The following is a 12,865-nucleotide window of genomic DNA, read 5'->3' as shown; positions in this document are numbered from 1 at the left end:
CAAATGTAGTGAAATTCAGTTAAGTACAACAAGTGAAGTGGGATTTAGTAAAATTCAGTAATATGCAGCAATATTCAGTAAAATGCAGTAAAATTATGTAAAATGCAGTCAAATGCAATTAAATTCATTAAAATGCAGTCAAATGCAGTTAAATTCAGTAAAATGTAGTTAACTGAATTTAAGTGCAGTAAAATGCTATTAACTAAATTTTAAGTGCGGTAAAATGCAGTTAACTGAATTTAAGTGCAGTAAAATGTATGCACCTAAAGAAATGTTGGGTCATCATGGTTCTCATCACAACCTCTACCCCTTCTTCAATGAGAGCATCCTGCCATCTGTAATGCCCCTTTCTGATCAACTCTCCCACAAATGGAGCAGTGCATTGTAACACATTTTTTGTTCAAAACCCTAACACCATTCTTGATCTTCTCCTTTGGGGTCTTCTTCCTGTTTTTCTTGGGTCTACCCAACTGTTTTGTAAACACAGGTGGATGCACCTTATAAGCATTATGTACCTCCCGGGAACTTGGGTCTCCAAGAGGGACAAGAGTGTATCCATATGCTTTCAGATATGACCTAATAGTGTAGCACTCATGTACCAATGTCTCTGGGTCAATCCTCTCCTCCCTGCAACAAGCTACAGAATGACCACATGGTACTCCATACAACTGCCACCTCCTGGAATCACTGTGTGCAAACCAAGATCAGTTGTGTAGCTATTGTTACCAGACTGAACTCTGAACATCTGTTGGCCAGCTTATGTTACATGGAAATTTGCAGCAAACTCGGTGTTCTTGTCCAATTTCTTCCTGATCTTTGGGCATATTCTCTACCCTGCCCACTTTTCTATAGCTTCTCTTTGCTTACTCACCATCATGTGCATTATCTTGTAGAAAATATACTCAAGCATGCTTAGCACTGGCATTTCTCTACCCTCAAGGATGTAACTGTTAAAAACTTGAGAGTCGTTGTTTAGCAGAATGTCACATTTTGGGAATTCACTAAAGAATGCTTTGCACCGATATTTCCACTCTAGTCTTTTAGTCCAGTGGAAGGCAGTTGGGCAGTGACCATCCATTTTTTTCACAGTTTTCTCTCCACTTCAACTTGTTTGGTGATCTGGCAATGGCCCATAGGTCTTGCTTCAGTACCTCTCCTTTGTGCTTCTCATTGAAATTTTGGTAAATAACACACAAAACATGTGCTCTGCATCTGGCCAAACTTTCTGGACAGCATTTATCAGACCTTTCTGCTTGTCACTCATAAGTGTGAAAGGAGCACTGTTGGTGATGCTCAGATCATCTTTCAAAGTTGTGAGAAACCACTCCCAGGAACTTGTGCATTCTACTTCCACCCAGCCCATAGCAATGGGGAAAATGCAGTCATTAGGATCAATGCCAATAGCACTAAGCAGCACACATTTGAACCTATTTTTCATATGACAACAATCTATGAAGATAATAGGCCTGCACCCCTTAAGCCACCCTCTCTTACAGGCATCATATGACCAATACAGTGTTTTCAAACACTTTCTGCCCATTGGAAATTTTGTATCTTTGACCAGTCCAGTTGTCAGCAGAAAAGTTGACCCAGGGTTCTTGTTCCTTAATCCATATCCATAATCCCTTAGCCTACTGAATTGTTCTTCTTCATCACCATGGATCTCCTTCAGTGTTGCTGTCCTAGCCCTAGCTAGCTTCCATCTGTTAGGGGTGACATTAAACTCCTTTGTTATTTTCCTTGAAAATGTTCCAAGTGACATCTTCTGGTCATCTCTGAACTCATCTATGAAATAGTTGCAAAGAAATTTAACTGTCATGTCCTTCAACTTCCACTTCTTCTGACACATATGATCTCCATAGTAGGCCTTGATGACAAATCCTCCAGTCCTATTGTCATTGCCAGCCTTAAGTAGCCATGGGCAATCTCCTTGGAAAACTGCATGAAATCTTATCTTGTCATTTTTCAACTTCTTGATCTGCACTATTTTCTTTATTGAATATGCAGTAATAGCTTTCCTCAGCTCAACCACATCAGCAAATACCATCCTGATACGTCTCCAACGTATCTATAATTTTTGACTGTTCCATGCTATTATATTATATGTTTTGGATGTTTAATGGGCTTTAATATGCTCTTTTAGATTATTTTTGGGACTAATCTATTAACCGGAGGCCTAGTGCTAGATTCTGTTTTTTTGCCTATTTTAGAGTTCTGCAGAAAAGGAATACCAAATGGAGTCCAAACGGAATGAAACCTTCGTGATGATCTTTCTTGGACCAAAAGCAATCCAGAAGACTTGGAGTTGAAGTATGGAACACCACGAGGAGGCCACGAAGAAGAAGGGCGCGCCCAGGGGGGTAGGCGCACCCCCACCCTCGTGGGCCCCTCGTAGCTCCACCGACGTACTTCTTTTGCCTATATATACTCTTATACCCTAGAAACATCATGGAGAGCCACGAAACCACTTTTCCACCACCGCAACCTTCTGTACCCGTGAGATCCCATCTTGGGGCCTTTTCCGGCCAAGTACCCGTGAGATCCCATCTTGGGGCCTTTTCCGGCCATCTGCCGGAGGGGGAATCGGTCATGGAGGGCTTCTAAATCAACACCATTGCCTCTCTGATGAAGCGTGCTAGTTTACCATAGACCTTTGGGTCCATGGTTATTACCTAGATGGCTTCTTCTCTCTCTTTGATTCTCAATACAAAGTTCTCCTCGATGTTCTTGGAGATCTATTCGATGTAATTCTTTTGCGGTGTGTTTGTCGAGATCCGATGAATTGTGGATTTATGAACAAGATTATCTATGAATATTATTTGGTTCTTCTCTGAATTCTTATATGTATGATTTGATATCATTGCAAGTCTCTTCGAATTATCGGTTTAGTTTGGCCTATTAGATTGGTATTTCTTGCAATGGGAGAAGTGCTTAGCTATGGGTTCAATCTTGTGTTGTCCTTTCACAGTGACAGTAGGGGCAGCAAGGCACGTATTGTATTGTTGCCGTCGAGGATAAAAATGGGGTATATGTCATATTGCTTGAGTTTATCCCTCTACATCATGTCATCTTGCTTAATGCGTTAATCCGTTCTTATTAACTTAATACTCTAGATGCATGCTGGATAGTGGTCGATGTGTGGGTAATAGTAGTAGATACAGAATCGTTTTGGTCTACTTGACACATACGTGATGCCTATGTTCATGATCATTGACTTAGATGTCTTCGTAATTATGCTCTCTTCTATCAATTTCTCGGCAGTAATTCGTTCACCCACCGTAATACATGCTATCTTGAGAGAAGCCACTGGTGAAACTTATGGCCCCAGGGTCTCTTTCCTATTATATTACATCTATTTTATTTATATCGCATCTCGGTTACTATTTTGCAATCTTTACTTTCCAATCTATACAACAAAAATACCAAAAATATTTACTTCATTATCTCTATTAGATCTCACTTTTGCGAGTGACCGTGGAGGGATTTACAACCACTTTATCGCGTTGGTTGCAAGGTTCTTGATTGTTTGTGCAGGTACTAGGTAACTTGTGTGTTATATCCTACTGGATTGATACCTTGGTTCTCAAAACTGAGGGAAATAGTTAAGCTACTTTGCTGCATCACCCTTTCCTCTTCAAGGGAAAACCAACGCATGCTCAAGGGGTAGCAAGAACAATTTCTGGCACCGTTGCCGGGGAGATCTACGCCAAGTAAAGACATACCAAGTACCCATCATAAATTCTTCTCCCTCGCATTACATTAGTTGCCATTCGCCTCTCACCCATTTCTAAAACGATTTTTCAAAACCTTTGCCTTTTCTTTGCCCCTCTTCCGTTCGTCTCTTTTCGCTTGTTATTTGTGTGCTTGTGTGTTGGATTGATTGTTTGTCACGATGGCTCTAGATAATACTAAATTGTGTGACTTTTCCAATACCAACAACAATGATTTTATTAGCACCCCGATTGCTCCTACTACTGATGCTGAATCTTGTGAAATTAATACCGCTTTGTTGAATCTTGTTATGAAAGATCAATTTTCTGGCCTTCCTAGTGAAGATGCCACAACCCATCTAAACAACTTTGTTGATTTGTGAGATATGCAAAAGATGAAAGATGTGGATAATGATATTGTTAAATTGAAGCTATTTCCTTTTTCGCTTAGAGATCATGCTAAAACTTGGTTCTCTTCTTTGCCTACAATAGTATTGATTCATGGAATAAGTGCAAAGATGCTTTTATCTCTAAGTATTTTCCTCCCGCTAAGATCATCTCTCTTAGGAACGATATTATGAATTTTAAGCAACTTGATAGAGCATGTTGCACAAGCTTGGGAGAGGATGAAATTAATGATACGTAATTGCCCTACATATGGTTTGAATTTGTGGATGATTATACAAAAAATTTATGCCGGATTGAATTTTGCTTCTAGAAATTTTTTAGATTCGACCGCGGGAGGCACATTTATGGAAATCACTTTAGGAGAAGCTACTAAACTCCTAGACAATATTATGGTTAATTATTCTGAATGGCACACCGAAAGATCCACTAGTAAAAAGGTTCATGCGATGAAGAAATTAATGTTTTGAGTGGAAAGATGAATGAACTTATGAAATTGTTTTCTAATAAAAGTGTTTCCTCTGATCCTAATTATATGCCTTTGTCCACTTTTATTGAGAATAATGATGAATTTATGGATGTGAATTTTGTTGGTAGGAACAACTTTGGTAACAACGTGTATAGAGGAAATTTTAATTCTAGGCCATCTCCTAGTAATTCCTCTAACAATTATGGTAATTTCTACAACAACTCTTATGGAAATTTTAATAAGATTCCCTCTGATTTTTTAGAATAGTGTTAAAGAATTTATGAGCTCGCAAAAGAATTTCAATGCTATGGTTGAAGAAAAATTGATAAAGATTGATGAGTTGGCTAGGAACATGGATAGAATTTCTCTTGATGTTGATTCTTTGAAACTTAGATCTATTCCACCTAATCATGATATAAATGAGTCTCTCAAATCCATAATAATTTCCATTGATGAGTTCAAAGAAAGAACCGCTAGGATGTGTGCTAAAAAATATTGCTTTGTGAAAGAGTGTTCTTCTAGTTTTCATGATAATAACGATGAAGATCTAAAAGTGATTGATGTGAATCCTATTAAATCTTTGTTTTCTAATATGAATCTTGATAAATATGGGATTGGAGATGAGTCAACTTTAGTTAAAAGGAGTCCCAATGATTCAGAGTTTTTAGATCTAGATGGAAAAATTGATAAAAGTGGGATTGAAGAGGTCAAAACTTTACATAGCAATGAACCCACTATTTTGGATTTCAAGGAATTTAATTATGATAATTGCTCTTTGATAGATTTTATTTCCTTGTTGCAATCCGTGTTAAATTCTCCTCATGCTTATCATCAAAATAAAGCTTTTGCTGAACATATTCGTCGATGCATTAATGCAATCTTATGAAGAAAAGCTTGAACTAGAAGTTTCTATCCCTAGGAAACTTTATGATGAGTGGGAACCTACTATTAAAATTAATATTAAAGATTATGAATGATATGCTTTGTGTGATTTGGGTGCTAGTGTTTCCATGATTCCAAAAACTTTGTGTGACGTGCTAGGTTTTCGCGAATTTGTTGATTGTTCTTTAAATTTGCATCTTGCGGACTCCACCATTAAGAAACCTATGGGAAGGACTAATGATGTTCTTATTGTTGCAAATAGGAATTATGTGCCCGTGTATTTCATTGTTCTTGATATAGATTGCAATCCTACATGTCCTATTATTCTTGGTAGACCTTTCCTTAGAATGATTGGTGCAAATTGTTGATATGAAAGAAGGAAATATTAGATTCCAATTCCCGTTAAAGAAAGGCATGGAACACTTTACTAGGAAGAAAATTAAATTGCCTTATGAATCTACTATGAGAGCCACTTATGGATTGCAAACCGAAGATGGCAATACCTAGATCTATTCGTGTTTTTATGTCTAGCTAGGTGCGTTAAACGATAGCGCTTGTTGGGAGGCAACCCAATTTTATTTTTATTCTTTGCTTTTTTCTCCTGTTTAGTAATAAATAATTCATCTAGTTTCTGGTTATATGTGGTTTTATGTTTTAATTAGTGTTTGTGCCAAGTAGAACCTTTGGGAAGACTTGGGTGAAGTCTTTGCGATCTTGCTGTAACAAACAGAAACTTTTGCACTCACGAGAATAGCTGTCCTTTTTTACTGGAGAGTGATTTTAGGTTGATTCTTTTTGAATATGATTAATAGACAAATACATCACGTACACCAATTTATTTCAGAATTTTTTGAGTTACATAAGTATTCGAAAGTTACAGATTACTACAGACTGTTCTGTTTTTGACAGATTCTGTTTTTCATGTGTTGTTTGCTTATTTTGATGAATCTATGGGTAGTATCGGGGGGTATGAACCATAGAGAAATTTGAATACAGTAGGTTTAACAACAATATAAATAAATAATGAGTTCATTACATTACCTTAAAGTGGTGGTATATTTTTTATACTAATGGAGCTGATGAGATTTTCTGTTGAAGTTTTATGTTGTGAAGTTTTCAAGTTTTTGGGTAAAGATTTGATGGATTTTGGAATAAGGAGTGGAAAGAGCCTAAGCTTGGGGATGCCCAAGGCACCCCAAGGTAATTCAATGAAAACCAAAAGCCTAAGCTTGGGGATGCCCCGGAAGGCATCCCCTCTTTCGTCTTCGTCTATCGGTAACTTTACTTGAGGCTATATGTTTATTCACCACATGATATGTGTTTTGCTTGGAGCGTCTTGTATGATTTGAGTCTTTGCTTTTTAGTTTACCATAATCATCCTTTCTATACACACTTTTTGGGAGAGACACGCATGAATCGGAATTTATTAGAATACTCTATGTGCTTCACTTATATCTTTTGATCTAGATGACATTGCTCTAGTGCTTCACTTATATCTTTTGCGAGCACGGTGGTGGTTTTATTTTATAGAAATTATTGATCTCTCATGATTAACTTATATTATTTTGAGAGTCTTTTAGAACAGCATGGTAATTTGCTTTGGTTATAAAATTAGTCCTAATATGATGGGCATCCAAGATGGGTATAATAAAAACTTTCATATAAAGTGCATTGAATACTATGAGAAGTTTGATTATCTATGATTGTTTTGAGATATGAAGATGGTAATATTAGAGTCATGCTAGTAGAGTAGTTGTGAATTTGAGAGATACTTGTGCTAAATTTTGTGATTCCCGTAGCATGCACCGTTATGTGATGAAGCTGGATCATGATTTATTTATTAATTGTCTTCCTTATGAGTGGCGGTCGGGGACGAGCGATGGTATTTTCCTACCAATCCATCCCCCTAGGAGCATGCGCGTAGTACTTCGTTTTGATAACTAATAAATTTTTGCAATAAGTATGTGAGTTCTTTATGACTAATGATGAGTCCATGGATTGTAGGCACTCTCACCCTTCCACCATTGCTAGCCTCTCTAGTACCGCGCAACTTTCGCGGGTACCATACACCCACCATTACCTTCCTCAAAACAGCCACCATACCTACCTATTATGGCATTTCCATAGCCATTCCGAGATATATTTCCATGCAACTTTCCACCGTTCTGTTTATTATGATACACTCCATCATTGTCATATTGCCTTGCATGATCGTTGACATCGTATTTGTGGCAAAGCCACCATTCATAATTTTTCATACATGTCACTCTTGAATCATTGCACATCCCGGTGCACCGCTGAAGGCATTCACATAGCGTCATATTTTGTTCTAAGTATTGAGTTGTAATTCTTGAGTTCTAAGTAAATAAAAGTGTGATGTTCTTAATTATTAGAGCATTGTCCCAGTGAGGAAAGGATGATGGAGACTATGATTCCCCCACAAGTCGGGATGAGACTCTGGGCGAAAAATAAAAAAAGGGGGAAAAAGAGGCTATAAAAAAAGAGAAAAGGCCCAAATAAAAAATGAATGAGAGAAAAAGAGAGAAGGGGCAATGCTACTATACTTTTACCACACTTGTGCTTCAAAGAAGCACCATGATCTTTATGGTAGATAGTCTCCTATGTTGTCACTTTCATATACTAGTGGGAATTTTTCATTATAGAACTTGGCTTGTATATTCCAATGAAGGGCTTCCTCAAAGTGTCGTAGGTCTTCGTGAGCAAGCAAGTTGGATGCACACCCACTTAGTTTTCTTTTTGAGATTTCATACACTTATAGCTCTAGTGCATCTGTTGCATGGTAATCCCTACTCACTAACATTGATATCTATTGATGGGAATCTCCATAGCCTGTTGATACGCCTAGTTGATGTGAGACGATCTTCTCCTTTTTGTCTTCTCCACAACCACCATTATATTCCACATATAGTGATAAGTCCATGGCTCACGCTCTTGTATTGAGTGAAGATTGAAAAAGTTTGAGACCATCAAAAGTATGAAACAATTGCCTGGCTTGTCATCGGGGTTGTGCATGATTAAATACTTTGTGTGATGAAGATAGAGCATAACCAGACTATATGATTTTGTAGGGATAGCTTTCTTTGGCCATGTTATTTTGAGAAGACATGATTGCTTTGTTAGTATGCTTGAAGTATTATTATTTTTATGTCAATATTAAACTTTCTTCTTCAATCTTTCAGATCTGAACATTCATGCCGCAATAAAGAAAATTACATTAACAAATATTCTAGGTAGCATTCCACATCAAAAAATTTGTTTTTATCATTTACCTACTCGAGGACGAGCAGGAATTAAGCTTGGGGATGCTTGATACGTCTCCAACGTATCTATAATTTTTTATTGTTCCATGCTATTATATTATCTGTTTTGGATGTTTAATGGGCTTTATTATGCTCTTTAATATTATTTGGGACTAACCTATTAACCGGAGGCCCAGTGCCAGATTATGTTTTTTTGCCTATTTTAGAGTTTTGCAGAAAAAGAATACCAAACGGAGTCCAAACGGAATGAAACCTTCACGATGATATTTCTTGGACTGAAAGCAATCCAGAAGACTTGGAGTTGAAGTCTGGAACGCCACGAGGAGTCCACGAGGCAGGAGGGCGCACCCAGGGGGGTAGGTGCGCCCCCACCCTCGTGGGCCCCTCGTAGCTCCACCGATGTACTTCTTTCGCCTATATATACTCTTATACCCTAGAAACATCAAGAGATCCACGAAACCACTTTTCCACCACCTCAACCTTCTGTACCCGTGAGATCCAATCTTGGGGCCTTTTCCGGCGATCTGCCGGAGGGGGAACCAATCATGGAAGGCTTCTACATCAACACCATTGCCTCTCCGATGAAGCGTGAGTAGTTTACCATAGACCTTCGGTTCCATAGTTATTAGCTAGATGGCTTCTTCTCTCTCTTTGATTCTCAATACAAAGTTCTCCTTGATGTTGTTGGAGATCTATTCGATGTAATTCTTTTGCGGTGTGTTTGCCGAGATCTGATGAATTGTGGATTTATGAACAAGATTATCTATGAATATTATTTGGTTCTTCTCTGAATTCATATATGCATGATTTGATAGCTTTGCAAGTCTCTTCGAATTATCAGTTTAGTTTGGCCTACTAGATTGATATTTCTTGCAATGGGAGAAGTGCGTAGCTTTGGGTTCAATCCTGAAGTGTCCTTTCCCAGTGACAGTAGGGGCAGCAGGCCACGTATTGTATTGTTGCCATCGAGGATAAAAAGATGGGGTTTATATCATATTGCTTGAGTTTATCCCTCTACATCATGTCATCTTGCTTAATGCGTTACTCCGTGCTTACGAACTTAATACTCTAGATGCATGCTGGATAGCGGTCGATGTGTGGAGTAATAGTAGTAGATACAGAATCGTTTCATTCTACTTGACACGGACGTGATGCCTATGTTCATGATCAATGCCTTAGATGTCTTCATAACTATGCGCTCTTCTATCAATTGCTCGGCAGTAATTCGTTCACCCACCATAATACATGCTATCTTGAGAGAAGCCACTAGAGAAACCTATGGCCCCCGGGTCTCTTTCCTATTATATTACATCTCTTTTATTTATATCACATCTCGTTTACTATTTTGCAATCTTTACTTTCCAATCTATACAACAAAAATACCAGAAAAATTACTTCATTATCTCTATTAGATCTCACTTTTGCGAGTGACCATGAAAGGATTGACAACCCCTTTATCGCGTTGGTTGCAAGGTTCTTCATTGTTTGTGTAGGTACTAGGTGACTTGCGTGTTTATCTCCTACTGGATTGATACCTTGGTTCTCAAAACTGAGGGAAATACTTACGCTACTTGTTGCATCACTCTTTCGTCTTCAAGGGAAAACCAACGCATGCTCAAGAGGTAGCACATACCTACTCTAAATATAGGGGATTTCATGTCCACCTTGGAATTGAAAGCTTTGAACTTGTACATCAGTTTCTCTTCTTCTTCAATTGAGAGATTCAAATCTTCACCATCAAGTACATAGTCAGGTTCCACCTCTTCCTCCTCTTGCTCAGCTTCTTCATCAACATCAAAGTCAATGTTCTCTTCATTAAGATCATCATATCCATCATCTATGTCATAATCATTGTCACTGAAATCTGAATCTGAAAGCACTACATCTTCTTTAGCAACATCAGTCAGCAAGTGATCTTCTTCATCAAAATCAGTCAGCAAATGCTCTTGTACTGCAACATCAATGAGCAACTACTCTCCTTGTGCAACATCAATCAACAAATGCTCTTGTACTGCAACATCAATAAGCAACTGGTATTCTTCTGTACCATTAGCTGCAAACTCTGAGTGTTGCGACCCGACCTCAGACGGTCAAGTCTCTGTGCATCAGTGTCATCCCTGGATCAGTAATGCTGACACGCACAGTACTCGAAGGATTTATAACAGAGTAGCAATCACACACTTATTACATCGAATGTCTCAAAAGAGAACTTATTACAATAATATGGCTTAAGGCCATCTAATGCGAAAACAGCGGAAGGCTTGGAAGATAAAGTGAGTCCATCAACTCCAACGGCATAGCTGAGCTGCACGGCAACGACCTAACGAACCTTACTCCTCGTCTGAAAAGTCTGCAACATAATATGTTGCAGCCCGAGAACGGGTCAGCACATGGAATATGCTGGCAATATAACACAGTAGAGTAAAAACAGAATAATGCTAACACTACATGCATATTTGGCTGGTGGAAAGCTCTACGGTTATAGTTTTGCATAAAGCCAATTTTTCCCTACTACAAAGGAATAAATTTCATTTAACTATCATGGTAGTTGAACAACATTGAGAAGGTAACCCCAACTCAATCCCAATTAAAGTGATTAACAACCCAACAATATTAATTAAGAGTGATGAGATACATAAGAAGCTTCAAGTACTAGATACTCATAATCGTCCATAACCATGGACACGGCTAACCATGATTAGATTGTACACTCTGCAGAGGTTTGCGCACTTCTCCCCACAAGACTCGATCGCCTCCGTTGATTTCTCGCACTGCATGGTGTTTGAGAAACGGATGACCGAGACATAGTCTTTCAGAAACATTAACTCTCTACTCCAGGTAGACCATACCAAACCTACAAAACCCACTACCTGCTGATCTACCTGTTCAAGAGCTTCATGTAACTTACTCAACTATGCTAGAGCCCATAATAGCTTGTGGCTGCACACGGAAGTTTCTAGCATGAATCATCTCAGTTCCCTTTGAGCCTGGGTGGCGGTCCATAGGAAAAATCCCACGGTAACCCCGGGATTTCCAATAATAAACAGGCAATCACTGGTATCCCCAGGTGCCTCAATCCACCCAGATGTGTATTAAAGTTGCCACCTTAGATTAAACCATTAATTAACAATCTCACATCTGTCATGGAAAACACTCAAACCCAAACCACGTCTACGAGCATAGCATAGCAATATAAGCATAACATAGAAGTAACTCCCAAGGGGTTTGATAATAAACAGGGCAATAGGTTCTACCTCATCAACTACTTCCCAAAACCCACATGTTATCAACTCCTAACCATGCAATGTTTGAGGGTTGAAACTAATGCATAAAAACTGGGTATGAAAAGAGTATGATCAATGTGTTACTTGCCTTGCTGACGATCCGTGAATCCTAGAGACTCGTAGTAACACGCTTCGCACTCCGGGAATTCTATCGCAAACAAACAATTACACACATAATCAAAAAGCAAAGATGCACCAGTAAACCTCCAAATAAAAGAGTTTGACCGGAGAGTTCAACTTAAGAACTCCGGTTCACAAAAGAATCAAAACAAACGGAGCAACGAAACTCAAACGGCGAAAGAAATAAGATCCGTTTACTAATCTGAACTATGGTCAAATTTTTGCAGTACCAAAACTTAATTTAAGTTGATTAAGCAGAAAGAGGGTTTCGAGACGAAACTCCAGGCTTTTGAATCACCTGATTCCGACTAACGAGCGAAAAGATAAACAGGTTCGAACATCGGATCAGAAATCGCGATCAAAATAATCGCGGAATAAATCCGATAAAAGAAAAACGACGAACGGCTAAACAAACGAACGTTCGTTAGCAGAAACTAAACGACGAACACATTCGTTAAAACGAACGAACGAGCGAATGCTCGCTAAGTAAATAAACCGAAGAATAAAACCGATCTTTAAAAAAACTGAACTAGGGTTTTCTCAAAAAAACGAAGGGGTTTTATTCGGAAAAAAACCGGCGGCGGGGTGGCTACCTCCGGCGAGGTCGTCCCGCAGGGCGGGCGGCTCCGGCGGGGCTCGGCGAGGGGCGGCAGGGCTCGGCGAGAGGCGGGGTGGCGCGGAAGGCGGCGGCGGCGGCTCGGACAGGGGCACGGG

This window comes from Triticum dicoccoides, chromosome 2B (assembly GCF_002162155.2).
Source record: "Triticum dicoccoides isolate Atlit2015 ecotype Zavitan chromosome 2B, WEW_v2.0, whole genome shotgun sequence".
NCBI lineage: Eukaryota > Viridiplantae > Streptophyta > Magnoliopsida > Poales > Poaceae > Triticum > Triticum dicoccoides.
This window is presented reverse-complemented; position numbering follows the sequence as displayed.